This window comes from Maniola hyperantus, chromosome 28, assembly GCF_902806685.2.
Source record: "Maniola hyperantus chromosome 28, iAphHyp1.2, whole genome shotgun sequence".
NCBI lineage: Eukaryota > Metazoa > Arthropoda > Insecta > Lepidoptera > Nymphalidae > Maniola > Maniola hyperantus.
This window is the reverse complement of record NC_048563.1, coordinates 3,841,016-3,856,344: the sequence shown is the minus strand read 5'-3', so window position 1 is coordinate 3,856,344 and position 15,329 is coordinate 3,841,016.

Genomic DNA, 15,329 nt, shown 5'->3' with positions numbered 1-15,329 from the left:
TTATCTCCTTTTACACATCTCAACGAGAGTAGGGGAGCCCAAGAGGCTAAAGTGATTTACTCGAACGTCGTGGTGACCTATTGGATTGTGAAGATTAGGTGCTAAAAAAAAAAGGTTATTAAAGGTATGAAATGAATTAATTTTATCGATATCAATGTTGCCACCATTGCCGCGCATCACTATTGAATACAATTTTATTTACAAGTATGCTTAAACTGTGACGTATAGCTTGGTTTTGGACCAAATATGTACGAGTCGCGTCAGTGTCACTTCAGCGTCCGTGGGGGGCGGACCGACAATCAATAATTAAAAAAAGATGGTGCAGTGCCTCTTCAAAGGATGTAAAAATAACTCAGGAAAGCAAAATAAGATGCATGGAGTCACTTATCACAAGTAAGTATTACATTTATTTGTTTTAAATAGAGAAACAAAATATGATTCGATATTATAAAACACACATTGCCGGGAGTGTTGCAAGCATTGGATCTTTTAAATTTTTCTAAAATTAAGGTAATTTTTTTGGACATTATTATTATTATTTCCATTTTTGAGGTTGATTTATTTTGGGATGCAGTTGGCAACACTGATTTTAGCGAATGTTACCTGCCACAACTAATATAGCATAAAAAGTGATCCTCATTACAATTAACAACGTAAATACTCAACTTAATCATCGCTTTAGCATGGATAAATCATAAATTTTGAAAACTTACTCGCCATATTTGCTCTATATGTCAACTGTCATGTTACAGTGCGACAAGGCTATCTTGGCGCGTGGCGAAATTGAAACTAACATTGCCGGCAAGTGTCCCCTTTGTTCTTGTTTGAATATTCTAAGCTTTTGTTCTCCAACAGCGCCCCCCCTGTCAATGTCATTCAAGTGCCAAGAAAGCCTTGTCGCACTGTATCTGATATTGAAAATTTACTGTCAATATTCTTTTTTTGCCCGGTAGGTTTCCATCAGATACGTACAGACTTCGTCGTTGGATTATGATTATCCGTAAACAACGCAAAAGTCCTAATTGGCAGCCATCTAAAACGAGCGTCATTTGCAGTGATCATTTTCCAAAAGAAGTTAAATATTATACAGCGAATAAAGGCCGTTTGAAGCTTACGGAATATGCTGTTCCTATCATAAAGGTACTTACACATCGATATAACTGACAAGATATGGTCAAGCGAACAAAATTTTTCACGGTTACCAAATTAATCAGCGCCACCTCTTAGATTTAATTTAGGCAATTTAATTTATTTATTTTATAGAGACAAAAAGTTACAATTACATAAAATAAATAATTAGTAAGTACATATTATACTAGTAGGGTGCGTGGGTGCGCGGACCACTGAAGTGGTCCGCGAGCATGCAGCGTTAGTTTTTCAAAATGTGGACTTTATTTGCCATACGAATTTGAAATATTATGAATTTTTTTTCTATTCGTCGATTTTGATCATCTTTTGCGAAGAAACAACTCTTCCATCTTTTATACTCTCCGAGATAGACACCGACGAAGTTTGTATGGCGGCCATCTTTTTTTCGCCATTTTGAATTTTTTTTAGCTCATTAGCAATTGGATGACGTTTCGAATGACATTTGCTCAAGCACCCCCCACCTATCTTCAATACCTTAAGCGTGCTAACACTTAAACCTAAGCGCAGTCTCCAATGAGAAATAAACACTTATTATAAAAATTATGTCCACAACCAAACAATTGGGCATAGCACGCGCATAAAAACTAGGTAGGTGACAACTTGGAACACGGAACAAACTAAAATCGACTAAAGTAACTACTATAATAACTACTATACTAGTGAACGACCCGTTTGAAATCCAGACGTCACTGAGGTTGCATTGGTGCTAAAACACGACTGAGTCGGTGCCATTTTGTTTGTTCAATAACCCTGTCCATACGAAGTAATATATAAGTCAATGGTAAAAACATTATTCGGTTGCCGCACCAACCCTTGCTTTCGTGATTCTTTTCGTCAAAGGTTGCCTGGAAGAGATCGCTTTAGCGATAAGGCCGCCTTTGCATGCTACAGCTATTAGATTAAGATCCTTGTATGTTTTCATTATGTTTACTTGTGTTGTGTGCAATAAAGTATAAATAAATTATTCGTACTTAAGTCCCGCAAATTGCTATAGCGCTGGAACCATGTCTCATTAACCTCGAAATGACGTCATTTTGACGTCAGCCGAAAGAAAAATATATCATCGGCTCGAAACTTCAGTCTAGTGCTGACGTCACTACCATTTTTAAAACACATGGACTGAGTGTACGAGCCGAGTTAATTGGCATACAAATCATGACTCCCGAATTTGCTCTAGACATTTTGAATCCAGTAGCTTTCAAAAGAATAGGATAAGAACCTCCTTAAATCCACTTTTGATATACACTTTTTTATCCAGGTAAGTTAAAAACTCCATATTCCATTATACTTAGGGCGCACTCTAGACTTAAGACAGAGTTAAACGAGACAGTGCTATATCTCTCACATAAATCTGTCTCGTTTTAACTCAGTCTTAAGTCTGAGCAAAGTCAAAGTGCGCTTTATAGATCTCAGCCCTAGTCCCCCTAGTTGGGGTTGATACGTTCAAGTGTGGCAGGCATTGAACTTGGTACCTAGGTAGGTATTGATATTTCAATCCATTAAGACGCGCCCCACTATTTATCGCGAGGGGAAAGCACGGGGTGCGGGGAGTTCAATCCGAACATTAGTCTTGAGTCGACCACGGCTCTGCGTACACGGTTGTTTTAGGTTGCTTTGCTGCGTATCGTGATTCGTGACACATCGGAAAGTTGCTCTACTTTATAATGCCCAGAAAAACAGAACGTGTTGTACTTAAAAGCCAGGTAGGTACAGCTACCTACTTTGAAGTTTTATCACTTTATATTTATATTATTATTTTTTATATTCTTTGAAGTTTTATAAATAGAATTTAGGTATAAGTCCCGCAAATTGCTATTGCGCTGGAACCATGTCTCATTTAACATCAAAATGACGTCATTTTGACGTCAGCCGAAATAAAAATATATCATCGGCTCGAAACTTCAGCGTCATTAAAATGGCGGCCACGCGCATTAGAAATTTGCGGGACTTACATAACAATAATTTAATTGATTTTTCTAGGCAAGAGAAATAATCTCGAAAGTGTACGATTTCATGAAAAAAGAAGCACGTAATAATTATGCAGAAAAACTAACAGATGCGCGTTGGAGAACTGCACAGGCTGTTGGAGTGTCAGAGAGCACGATCACTAGAATTTTACGTGAAAAGAGGGTGCATGGGATGAAACCCACGGCAGGTACGGATGAGGCAAGAGGTGAACAAAGTAATGAACCTACGACAAGCGAAGCGAGCACAAATACTGAAGTTTTTGTGCCACCAATGAAAAAGAGACGAGTGACACCAACAAAAATTACTTGTGATTAAAATATTATTACTATAAGTAATGCAAATTGCTAATGCGTGTGGCCGCTATTTTAGTGACGTCAGCACTAGACTGAAGTTTCGAGCTGATGGTATATTTTTATTTCATCTGACGTCAAAATGACGTAATTTCAATGTTAATGAGACATGGTTCCAGCGCAATAGCAATTTGCGGGACTTATAACCAATATCTAGTATAATTCTATGTCTATGCCAATAATACAATTAATTAATTATAATACGCAGGACATCAATTATGTCTTACATTTTATTTTTTAAACTAGCTGATGCCCGCGGCTACGTCCGCGTGGAATTTGGTTTTTAAAAATCCCGTGGGAACTCTTTAATTTTCCGAGATAAAAAGTAGCCTATGTGTTAATCCAGGGTATAATCTATCTCCATTTCAAATTTCAGCCAAATCCGTCCAGTAGTTTTTGCGTGATTGAGTAACAAACATCCAAACATCCACACTTTCACATCCATACTTATATTATAAATCCATAATAATATTATAAATGCGAAAGTGTGTCTGTCTGTCTGTCTGTTAGCTTTTCACGGCCTAACAGTTTAACCGATTTTGATGAAATTTGGTACATAGTTAGCTTACATCCCGCAGAAGGACAGGCTACTTTTATCCCGGAAAATCAAAGAGTTCCCACGGGATGTAAAAAACCTAAATCCACGCGGACGAAATCGCGGGCATCCTCTAGTTTATAATAATAATAGCTGCCCCGGCGAACTTCGTACCACCTATAACAGTCGATTCTTATTTCAGGATTTATTTTAAATTTTTCTCTCCGTAAGAACCATCCCCGTACTTTAAGGAATATTATGAAAAAAGAATTAGCGAAATCGGTTCAGCTGTTCTCGAGATTTGCGATCAGCAACACATTCAGCGATTCATTTTTATATATAGAGATTATTAGGATTAGGTGAAAATATGAAGTGGAGCATACTTCCAGTTAATTATGATTTTGTTTGCTATTTAAGTATGTGTGCGTGTGACACATTGCTACTCGATGCGTAGTAGTAGAACTCACATTCGTGCAGTTTACATTGCACACTTGCACTGTAGTCTGTAAGCGCTTGCGTAAAAGGGTGGGGCGCGTCTTCGTAGATTGAATTACCTATATAATATGATATTATGTTAAAAAACCGGCCAAGTGCGAATGAGACTCGCGCACCAGGGTTCCGTACTACAGTCGTATTTTTTCGACATTTTGCACGATAATTCAAAAACTATGATGCATAATAATAAATAAAAATCTTTTTTACAATGCACTTGGTGAAGCCCTTTCATATGATACCCCACTTGATATAGTTATCTTACTTTGAAAATTGAAAATACTAATCATAACTACAATTTTTTTGGGTGTGTTGTGTTGTAACCACAAATTCACGGTTTTCAGATTTTTACTCTGTCTGCTATAAGACCTGCCTACCTGCCAAATCATGATTCTAGGTCAACGGGAAGTACCTGTAGATTTCTTGACAGACACAGACAACAAAGTGATCCTATAAGGGTTCCGTTTTTCTTTTGAGGTATGGAATCCTAAAAATTTAAAAATGTTTTTCACTTTTGAATTTGGCGCAATAACTTCACTCGTTTGACAAGCGTCGAGCGTGACGTCATTTTCCGTACAGCGCGTGTGGACTGCAGGCGGCTCGATTATAATTATTCCGTAATAATATGTGGACTTGAAAGGGATCAAAAATATCGAGGCCTTAAAGGACTGATATCCAGGGCCGTAAAATAAATTAAAAAAAAACAAGCATATCGAAAATGAATCCAAAGCATTGTTCCGTGCCGCTGTGTGAAAACAATAGCAATAAGTCACCCGAAAAGTTGTTTATACGTGTGCCCCAAGTGCCCCATGATAAAAATAATATGCGAAAAAAGTGGATGAAACTAGCAGGACTAGATTGGAAGAACCAATTCTTACAATCAAGGGTTTATTTCTGTGAAGATCATTTTGATGTAAGTATGCATTACAGACTACAATATTCATTGAATAATGAATTATACCTTTATTTTTTAATTATACCTACATGTTGCCAGACGAAACACTGGTCAGTGCCCACCGTAGATAGAGTAATAAAGGTAGATGCAGGAACGTTTGCTTTCTCATTCGCACTAAAAAGAGAGCACAGATAAAGTTACTAATGTGATAAACAGAGACGCAGCTAACCTATTTTTTGCCCCTTATTGTGTAACTGTTTTTTTTTTCAAGAATACATACAAAAAGTTGCAAAACAAACTTTGAGAATTCGTGGCGTAATTGTATTTCTCATGAGTTATTTACTTGTTTTCACATAAAAAACGTTTAATACAAATATTGAGTACTAAACAATGGTAATAATTGTCGTGTTATTCATCGTTACGTCGTGCTATCGCTATCTCATACGCGGTTACACAGTACTTACATCTACCTATTATTCTATCTACGAGTTATACCTACAGATATGAAACTAGCGTGGCTCCTATAGTCCATCTCGCTCAAGCAGAGGTACTTACTTGTGAAATGTTATTCCCTCTATTTATCGTTCGCTTCGGCTATTGTAGCCATACTGCACAATAACTTCAAAAAGAAAGATCGTATTCTATTGTCAAACAAATCAGTCATTTCTTTAAAATAATTGAGTCAAAAAATATATCGACATACCTATATCGATTTCGATATAGGTATGTCGATAATTTTCAATTATAGTTAATTTTTAAATCGTTTCAAATTATTCTTTTTATTACGTAAAAAGCACTCTACTAACTACATTGATATTTATCGGAAGATCTACGGAATTAAGAATTAATCAATGATAAAGTTTAAGTTTTGATGACCGTGTCAAAAACGACATTTCTGTAATGGCGCTGGTCACGTGACATGTGTGACGTCACACGTTAGTAAGCAAGTTCACTTGATGAACGACCACCACAACGAAACAGCGCAGCTCAAGTGAATTTCATCACTTTTCTACAATTTTATTAAATAAATTAAATAAAATGGGGTATAAATGGTATGTACTGACGTTATACGCTAGTAAGCAAATATAAGATTTCTGCTAGCTGCTAGTAAGTATAGTACGATTCGAACGTAAACGCGCCCCTGAAGTTTGCGCACGACGTTTGCGCAGAACACACATTTTGGGTGTCCGAGGTCGCCCGAGATAGCGGGGAGGGTAACAGCGCGCGTCTCGCTCCTACATTCCCGCCAGTTCCTTATTGGGTCTCTCTCTCGCTATACGTGTGTTGTTTGTTTGTACAGTCGAATTGAGAAGTTACTTTGTTTTGTTACTACCTCAGCTTGCTTAAGCTGAGGTGGAACCTACCGCCGCCCGTTAAGTGATTTAGTTCTCGAGTGTACCATGCGCAAGATCGCAAAGCTATCTTCACGCAGACGCATTTAAGTTTGAATCGTACTTAATAAGTTCACGTAGGTTCTCATAACCACAACATAACAGTGTAGCTCAAATGAATTTCACCACTTTTCTCCAATTTTATTAAATAAAATGGGGTATAAATGCTGTGTAGTGAGACAGTGTAAAAATACGTCTATAAACAGTCCAAACAAATTGTTTGTTTGGGTTCCAACGAATCCTAAAAGACGAAATATGTGGTTACAATTAGCTCGAAGAGATCCAAAGAGCATATCAATGAATTCAAACGTTTTTATGTGTGAAGATCACTTTGATGTAAGTCATAATTAACTCAATTTTGCACAGTGCGACAAGGCTCTCTTGGCACTTCAATGACATTAACAAGGAGTCGCTGTTGGAGAACAAAGGCTTAAAATATTCATGGAATATTCAAACAAGAACAAAGAGGACACTTGACGGCAACATTAGTTCCGATTTTCGCCACGCGCCAAGATAGCCTCGTCGCACTGTACTTATGAAGTTAATGAGCAAAATACTGAAATAGGTTGACTGATTTTTGAAATTCTTTCTTTCTTACCGTAGTTTATTACATCAATTAGCACACTATATTGACGTTTTTCGAAAAATTCAATGATAAAATTTAATTTTTTTTTATCTCGCCATAAACGACATTTCTGTCATTTCTGTAATGGCGCTGGTGGCACTGGTCACATGACATGTGTGAATATACGTACGTTCGTTATACGCTAGTAAACTGAGAAAACTAATTAAATTGATCAAATAACAAAAAAGTTATAAGCATTTAAATATTTCTGATTAGACAGAGATAGCGATACAGCAGTTTGACGTCACACCTACTAATGCCATAGTAGCACATTTCATACAAATTTTCGTTTTGCGAGAAAGGGATAGAAGACCCTCCCACTCCAAAATTAAAATGCCTGTAACTTTGTAAATCTTTGTTGGATTTTAATATTTTTTTCAGTGTAGGTACGTCATTATTTTTATCCTAGTTTATAATAAAGTAATAATATTAATCAAATTCAAAAGTAGGAAAATACCCAATTGGAGGGGAAAACGGATGCTGGAAGGATGTTCGAATCTTAGCGGTTCGAATTAGAAATGAGGAGGCAAATCGCTTCGTACGTATCCGTGGAACTTCACGAGCTATCCGGCAATTCGATGCTGTCTTGATTTGCATAATTCTACCATTGGATTCCATATACTTGTGTTAGCTTATTGAAGGTAGTTTAATGAATTAGACAATATTTGACTCATCCGATGTCACGCAATCTGTGGTGGGGTAGCCATTTTGAATCGATTTGTATAAATACGGGTGTTTGACGGTTTTTACCCCAGTCTCGTTCCGACTCGAGACTCGACGACTATTAAATACTTTTGAGCTTTGGTCGCTATTTTGATTATGTGGTTGCAATATCAATTGTGCCCTAATCAAGTTAATATTGCAGTTAGTTAGGTTATTATAAAGATTAAAACTCTCGATTTAAGCATCTACGCGTTGTGGTCTATTATCCACGTGCAAGCTTTATATATGTGGGGACATTTTAATAACTTATAAAATTAGTTAAATTACGCCTACTTTTCTGACTTACGCTTAAAGTTGCTAGTTTAATCTTTAGTTTAATCGTGGTATATACCCGTTACCTACATTAAAATATATCTTGACTAACGTTTCCAGCTACCTAATGATATGGCGAATTACATGCAATACAGAATACAAGGAATAAAGAAGATTCGTATGAAAGAAGGCTGCTTACCCTCAAGGTTTACCTGTCAACCAGATAGACGGAGAACCGCCCCAATAGCTGAACGTAGTGTTATTCTGAAGAGGCAAAGGAAACAATTAGTCGAAGATGCTTTGAAAGATGCAGCAAATAAAGAAACGTCTAAATGTACAAAAGGTAGTGATATGGTTTTAAATATTTTTTAGAGTTCCGTACCTCAAACGAAATAGGGTTCTTATAAGATCACTTCGTTGTCTGACTGTCTGTCTGTCTGTCGTCTGTGTCAAGAAAAGGTGAATCAATGGCCATCCCGTTAACCTAGAATCATATTTGGCAGTCAGCAGTGTCGTATATAAGTCCCGCAAATTGCTACAGCGCGTGGCCGCCATTTTAGTGACGTAGACTTAAGTTTCGAGCTGATGGTATATTTTTATTTCGGCTGACGTCAAAATGACGTAAGTACGTCCTTTCGATGTTAATGAGTCATGGTTCCAGCGCAATAGCAATTTGCTGGGCTTATAGCGTAAGTGAAGGAAAAATCCGAAAACCGTGAATTCATGGTTATCAAGGACATGACAGTATAATTCCATTATGGTCAAGTAGCTGATGCCCGCGATTTCGTCCGGCTGGAATTAGGTTTTTATAAATCCCGTGTGAACTCTTTGATTTTACGGGATAAAAAGCCTATGTCACTCTCCAGGTCTTTATCTATACCCATGCAAAAACGGATTGACGTGCACCGTTGCGACGTGATTGAAGGACAAACCAAAAAACAAACAACACACTTTCGCGTTTATAATAAGGGTGCTGATTAACTATTTGTTTTTCTTTAAAACTGTTTAAGATTCCATACAAATTAAGGAAGAAATTAAAGAAGACGCGCCACCTCCTTCTGAAAAGCCCTCACCATTACAGGAGATATCTATCCAAGTAAGTACATATCTAAATATATAAAACGAAAAGGTAAAGGGATGGGAATAGGACTCCAACATTGCCAACATTGTTTTTCATCCATATCCACGAAGTAGAAAATATAATTTTGTAAAAAACTTATTTTGTACTCCGTGGGTATAATAACCCTTAGATAATTTACTCTACTCATCGATGATTTACCAAAATCAATGGGTAGGTTTTTATAACAAAATAATATAACAAAATTTCATAATCAATATTAGACTTGCCTTTACACAAGTTTAAAAAATCTTTTATAAGTATGCTCTTGAAAAAAGCATATTACACATTCGAAGATTATGTAAATGATGAAAGAGCGTGGATTTGACCTGCAGCTCGTTCCAGCAACGCGTAGGACTGCTAATGCTTTTCTTATAGGTACATTATTTATTATTTAATTAGAACGGCCATAAAGCCAATTACACTAATTAAACTACGAGTACAAACTAACATAAACATACTTACAAAAATTGTTAAAATTATAAATTTTAAAAAGCAAAATTATAAATTTTCACAAAAGTGCAAGATCTGACCCATGAGGTCATAATATTGTACCTATGTATATCAAATATTTAAAAAGTGCAACGGCCGAATTTCTTGCTGGTTCTCTTCTCGGTAGGAACTAGGAAAGGCATTCCGAACCAGTGGTAGATGCCTCTGATGATTCAAAAGTACTTGTAAAAGTTTAATTGAATAAAAAATATATTTATTTATTTATTTTTTATCCATGCAAAAATCACGTCGATCCGTTGCTCCGTAGTGCTGTGATTGAAATACACACCAACAAACAAACACACTCGCATTTATAGTATAAATCTATGTATTTATTATAGTTAGTAAGTTTTATGTTAAAATCGCTAGTAAACCATTCAATAAAAAAAAATAAAAAAAAATACATATAGTGCGACAAGGCTCTCTTGGCACTTGAATGACATTGACAGGGGGGCGCTGTTGGAGAACAAAGGCTTAGAATATTCAAACAAGAACAAAGGGGACACTTGACGGCAACGTTAGTTCCGATTTTCGCCACGCGCCAAGATAGCACTTGACGCACTGTAGTGGTTTATTTACCAGTCGTCGCTCTGTAAGCATCCGCGACGGACGTGTCACGCGCATTTCGCCTCTAAAAATATGACTTTTTAAAATTAAATATGGTTCAAAATGAAAATTGAATAAATATTGCTTTTATATATTCAATAAATTGCATGGTTTAATAACCATGGCTCCAGTGAAATGTTATTACAATGGTTGTACCAATACGAATGCAATCAAGTCCATGTTTAAATTTCCCACCAAGGATGAACATCGCTTAAAATTGTGGTTAAAACATTCAGGTAAGAGCCTACATTATTATATTATTTCGTCTAGGTCTCCCGTCTCCTTCCCTAAGGGCGTTAAGAGTGCTCTTCATGATCGCTTCAAATCAAATCAAATCAAACCAAATCAAATCAATCTTTTATTTGCTTAAATGTAGGTTAACAAAGATGTTTTACAATTCAATTAAATAGTAACTAAATTTGCCATGCAATGAAATGCAAATATTTACTCACTTGAGTTCATAATAATATTATGTAAACATATTTTCAGAAGTTCAAAAATTGACTAAACCACAACTTGCATTGAAGATAATATCACAATATGTCACATAATAATTACTTATAATAAATTAACAAAGAAATAATTAAAAGAAATAGTCGCATATAATTTAATCAAGTCAAGCGTGAGAGCATGCTATAGTATATATTATGTTGATTGGCTGTGCTATGCCAATCAACATATTTTACGGGAGGGACGTAATGTGCTCAAGAGTTTACATACAGCCGCAGCTGGAAGTAATGTACATCGACCTTTAGAAGGGACAGCAGATTTGTAGAGCGCTGCCGCTGTCGTTAAGACCGACAAAACGTCATATAGGTATGAGTGACAGAGACAACACTGTACAAAACCGAAATGATATTGTAAAGGCCGATGTATATTACTTTCTGCCGCGTACTGTAAGCTACCTAACACCTTGTATAGATAGGTGCACGAAACTTGAAAATATTACACTCCTTTTTTGGGTACTGTAATAAGAGACTGTAGTTTTTCGGTAGTGTAATAACTAATAACTAATAAGGAACTGTAGGTATCACTGCTTCCATTTGTTTTACTGAATATTATTTCAGGTAATGCAAACCTCGAATCTTTGACGCTAAAGGAATTGAAACATCGTTCTATATGTGAGGATCATTTTGATGCTAAAGATGTTGTAAAACATGCTGCGAGATCAAGACTTCTATGGAAGGCTGTACCTCACGAGTATATACCATGTAGGTATTCCTAATATACAGAGTGTAACCAGAACGCTAGAAAAAACTTGTTATACCTACTACATAAACACAATCCAATACCAATAACCATTTGCCTCATTTTGTAGTTTTAGTATTTTTCAAACCCGCAATGTATACCGTGCATAACTCGGGTCAATGCCCCGCCTACGACGTGGCATTGACTCCGAATGACTAGAATGAAATTTGGTAGGAAGAATAGTAGGAAAATCTGATAACCGTGAATTTGTGGTTACATCACACAAAAACAATTAAATTGTGGTCATAAACTAATATGTAATTAGTATTTTCAATTTTCTAAGTAAGATAACTATATCAAATGGGGTATCATATGAAAGGGCTTCACCTGTGCATTCTAAAACAGGTTTTTATTTATTTTTATGCATCATATTTTTTGAATATCGTGCAAAATGTCGAAAAATATGACTGGTACGGAACCCTCGTTGCGCGAGCCTGACTCGCACTTGGCCGGTTTTTTTTCTCTCAGGCATGCCGATTTCCTCGCGATGTTTTTGTTACATCGGGGAAACACGAGTGAGAAACACGGTAGCTGTAGTCACACTGCTTTAATAAAATAAGAGACATAACGATGAGGCACCATCGCACACATGTACAATCGTTACACACATATACAACACTCCTCCCCCTAGATTGACAATCCCGTGTAATATCTATACTTAGTAATACTGTTAATCTAATTATCGAGACGCTGACGTAACAACCTCCTTCGAGTTCGAGCAGAGGGCCTCCGGATACCACTCTCTATACACTCGAAGAACTCCCGGCTCTCATCGTCGGATGTCTCGGGTCGACGGACTCCTCTGGTCATCGTTACTCTGCTAGATGGGTCTGGCGACCTAATGTCTGCTGCTGGCGGTGACGGCGGCGTGGCGGGTGCTCCGGATGCCGCGGTCGAGTCGGACGCCTCGAGTACTGATGCCGGCTCCGCAATCGGCGTCTGGGCCGCAGCGGCCGTGCCAGCCGAGCCCGACGTGCCGGACGACACGGGTGACGTTGCCGGTTCCTCATTACTCCCACCGCCGTCGGGTTGTGTCGGCATAGAAACGTTAATGGATGCTGACTGTTGTCCCATATTGTCATCGTCCCAGAAGTCGAGGTTGTTACTAATTGTCTCTTTACTTAAAACCATTTGATTTTTATGTTTCTTTACAACTGATAACGTTTCGCAATCCTTAACCAAATAAACTACTCTACCGAGCTTTTTAACAATTACTCCTTTGCACCAAATGAACTTGTTATTTGTGCTATATTTTTTGTATAAGACATTATCACCCAACGAAAATGTTTTTTGCACTTTTCCTCCACGATCTTTAACTTGCGTATACTGTCGATTTTTAACGAAATTAGCCAAGGCGACAGACGAGGGCGGCGATGACATTGGATTTATCAAATCTAATCGTGTTCTTAATTTACGACCATAAACTAGGTGCGCCGGCGACGACCCCGTGGTGGAATGTACGGAATTTCGATAGTCGAGTAGGTATTTTAACATTTTAAGTTTGCATTCTTTTAAACTGCAACTAGACATTAGACTCGATTTAATGCCTTTTTTTATTATTTTGACATAGCTTTCTGCCTGGCCGTTACTAGCCGGGTGATACGCGGGCGACGTCAAGTGCGTGATACCGTTTACTTCGCAAAATTTTAAAAATTCCTGCGAACAAAAAGAGGCAAAATTGTCTGTTATAAGAAATTCCATTAACCCAAATCGTGACATGAACTCATATAACTTTTCAATGACCGCGGCCGTTGTGGTAGTGGTGACCATATCGTATACTTCCACCCATTTGGTATACGCGTCTACTATAACTAAATAGGTACGACCGTTAATCGGACCGAGGAAATCCATGTGGACGCGTTGGAAGGGGTGCGAAGGGAACTCCCAAGGCGAAATGGGTACCCGAGGTGCTGCAGGTCGTAACTGTTGACAGATGTTACAAGTACCTATTAAATTTTCTACAGCGGCATCGATTCCGGGAAACCAGAAACGCGACCTACATTCCGCTTTAGTTTTTACCATGCCTAGGTGTGAAGAATGTAGTTCCGAAAGTACCTTCGCTCTTAACGTGCCTGGAATTACGACCTTATGCCCCCTCATAAGACAACCGTTTTCCAGCGAGAGTTGCATCCTACAAAAATAATATGGCTTTATTTCGATATCATTTACCTTAGGCGGCCAGCCTCGTAAAACATACCTCGACACTCGCGACAGTATCGCATCTTTCTCCGTTTCCTTACGTAACTCGTCTAGCGACACCGGGAGCGACCCGTCGATTACGAAGCATACATAGGCCGCGCGATCATGCAATGCCGCGGCTGCGTCTGCGCACTGCCCCGCGCTCCCCTCCGCCGCACCCGGCCCGCTTCCCCCGGACGCGGGGGTGGGGAGGCTCGCGCGTGACAGGTAGTCCGCGCTGTTGTCTTGACTTCGTACGTATTCTATAGTATAGTTATAGCCACTCAAAAACATAGCATATCGCTGTAAGCGGTTCGCCGATACTTCCGGAATACCTTTGTGTGGACCGAATATTGATATGAGAGGCTTATGGTCAGTACGAAGTACGAAGGGATCTGCCCTACCATACAAATACTGGTGGAAGCGTCGGACCCCGAATATTATAGCCGTGGCTTCTTTCTGGATTTGCGAATAATGTTTCTCAGCAACGCTAAGCGTTCGCGACGCGAAGGCCACCGGTTTTTCGGTTCCGTCGCTTCCGATTTGGGACAAAATTGCACCTAACCCGCTTGGGGATGCGTCGACCGTTAAAATTACTTTTGCGTTAGGATTGAAATGAGTAAGCACTTGATCCGACGCTAACAGCCTTTTAATTGTATTAAATGCCTTACTATGAAGTTGACCCCAATTCCACTTAACGCCCTTTTTTAATAAGTCATATAAGGGACTTAAGATTGTTGATGCACTGGGCACGAAACTGCGATAGTAATTAACTAGGCCTAAAAATGACTGTAACTGATTAACATTAGTGGGAACCGATGCCTCTAAAATAGCCTTGACCTTAGAAGGCGATTTTTTCAACCCGTCTTTGTTTATAATGTACCCTAAATAGCTTACTTCATCCTTAAAAAATTCGCATTTTTCCTTTTGTAGCGTTAACCCTGCCTCCTGTAACCTTTGCAGCACCGCGTGCAACCGATCCAAGTGCTCACCATCGTTGGCCCCGGTTATTAAAACATCGTCTAATAAACAAAGTACCCCGTTCATGCCTGACAATACACTCTCCATTGCGCGCTGAAAAATAGCCGGTGCAGAGGCTAGCCCAAACACTAACCTAGTGTACCTATATAACCCACGATGTGTGTTAATGCAGGTAATTTTCTGAGATTCCTCATCTAATACAAATTGGTTATAAGCCATAGAGAGGTCCAACTTTGTAAACTTTTGGCCCCCGTGAAGCTTTGAAAATAGCTCACTCACTGTGGGCAACGGATACTTTTCAATAACTAATTGTTTATTTATACTGAC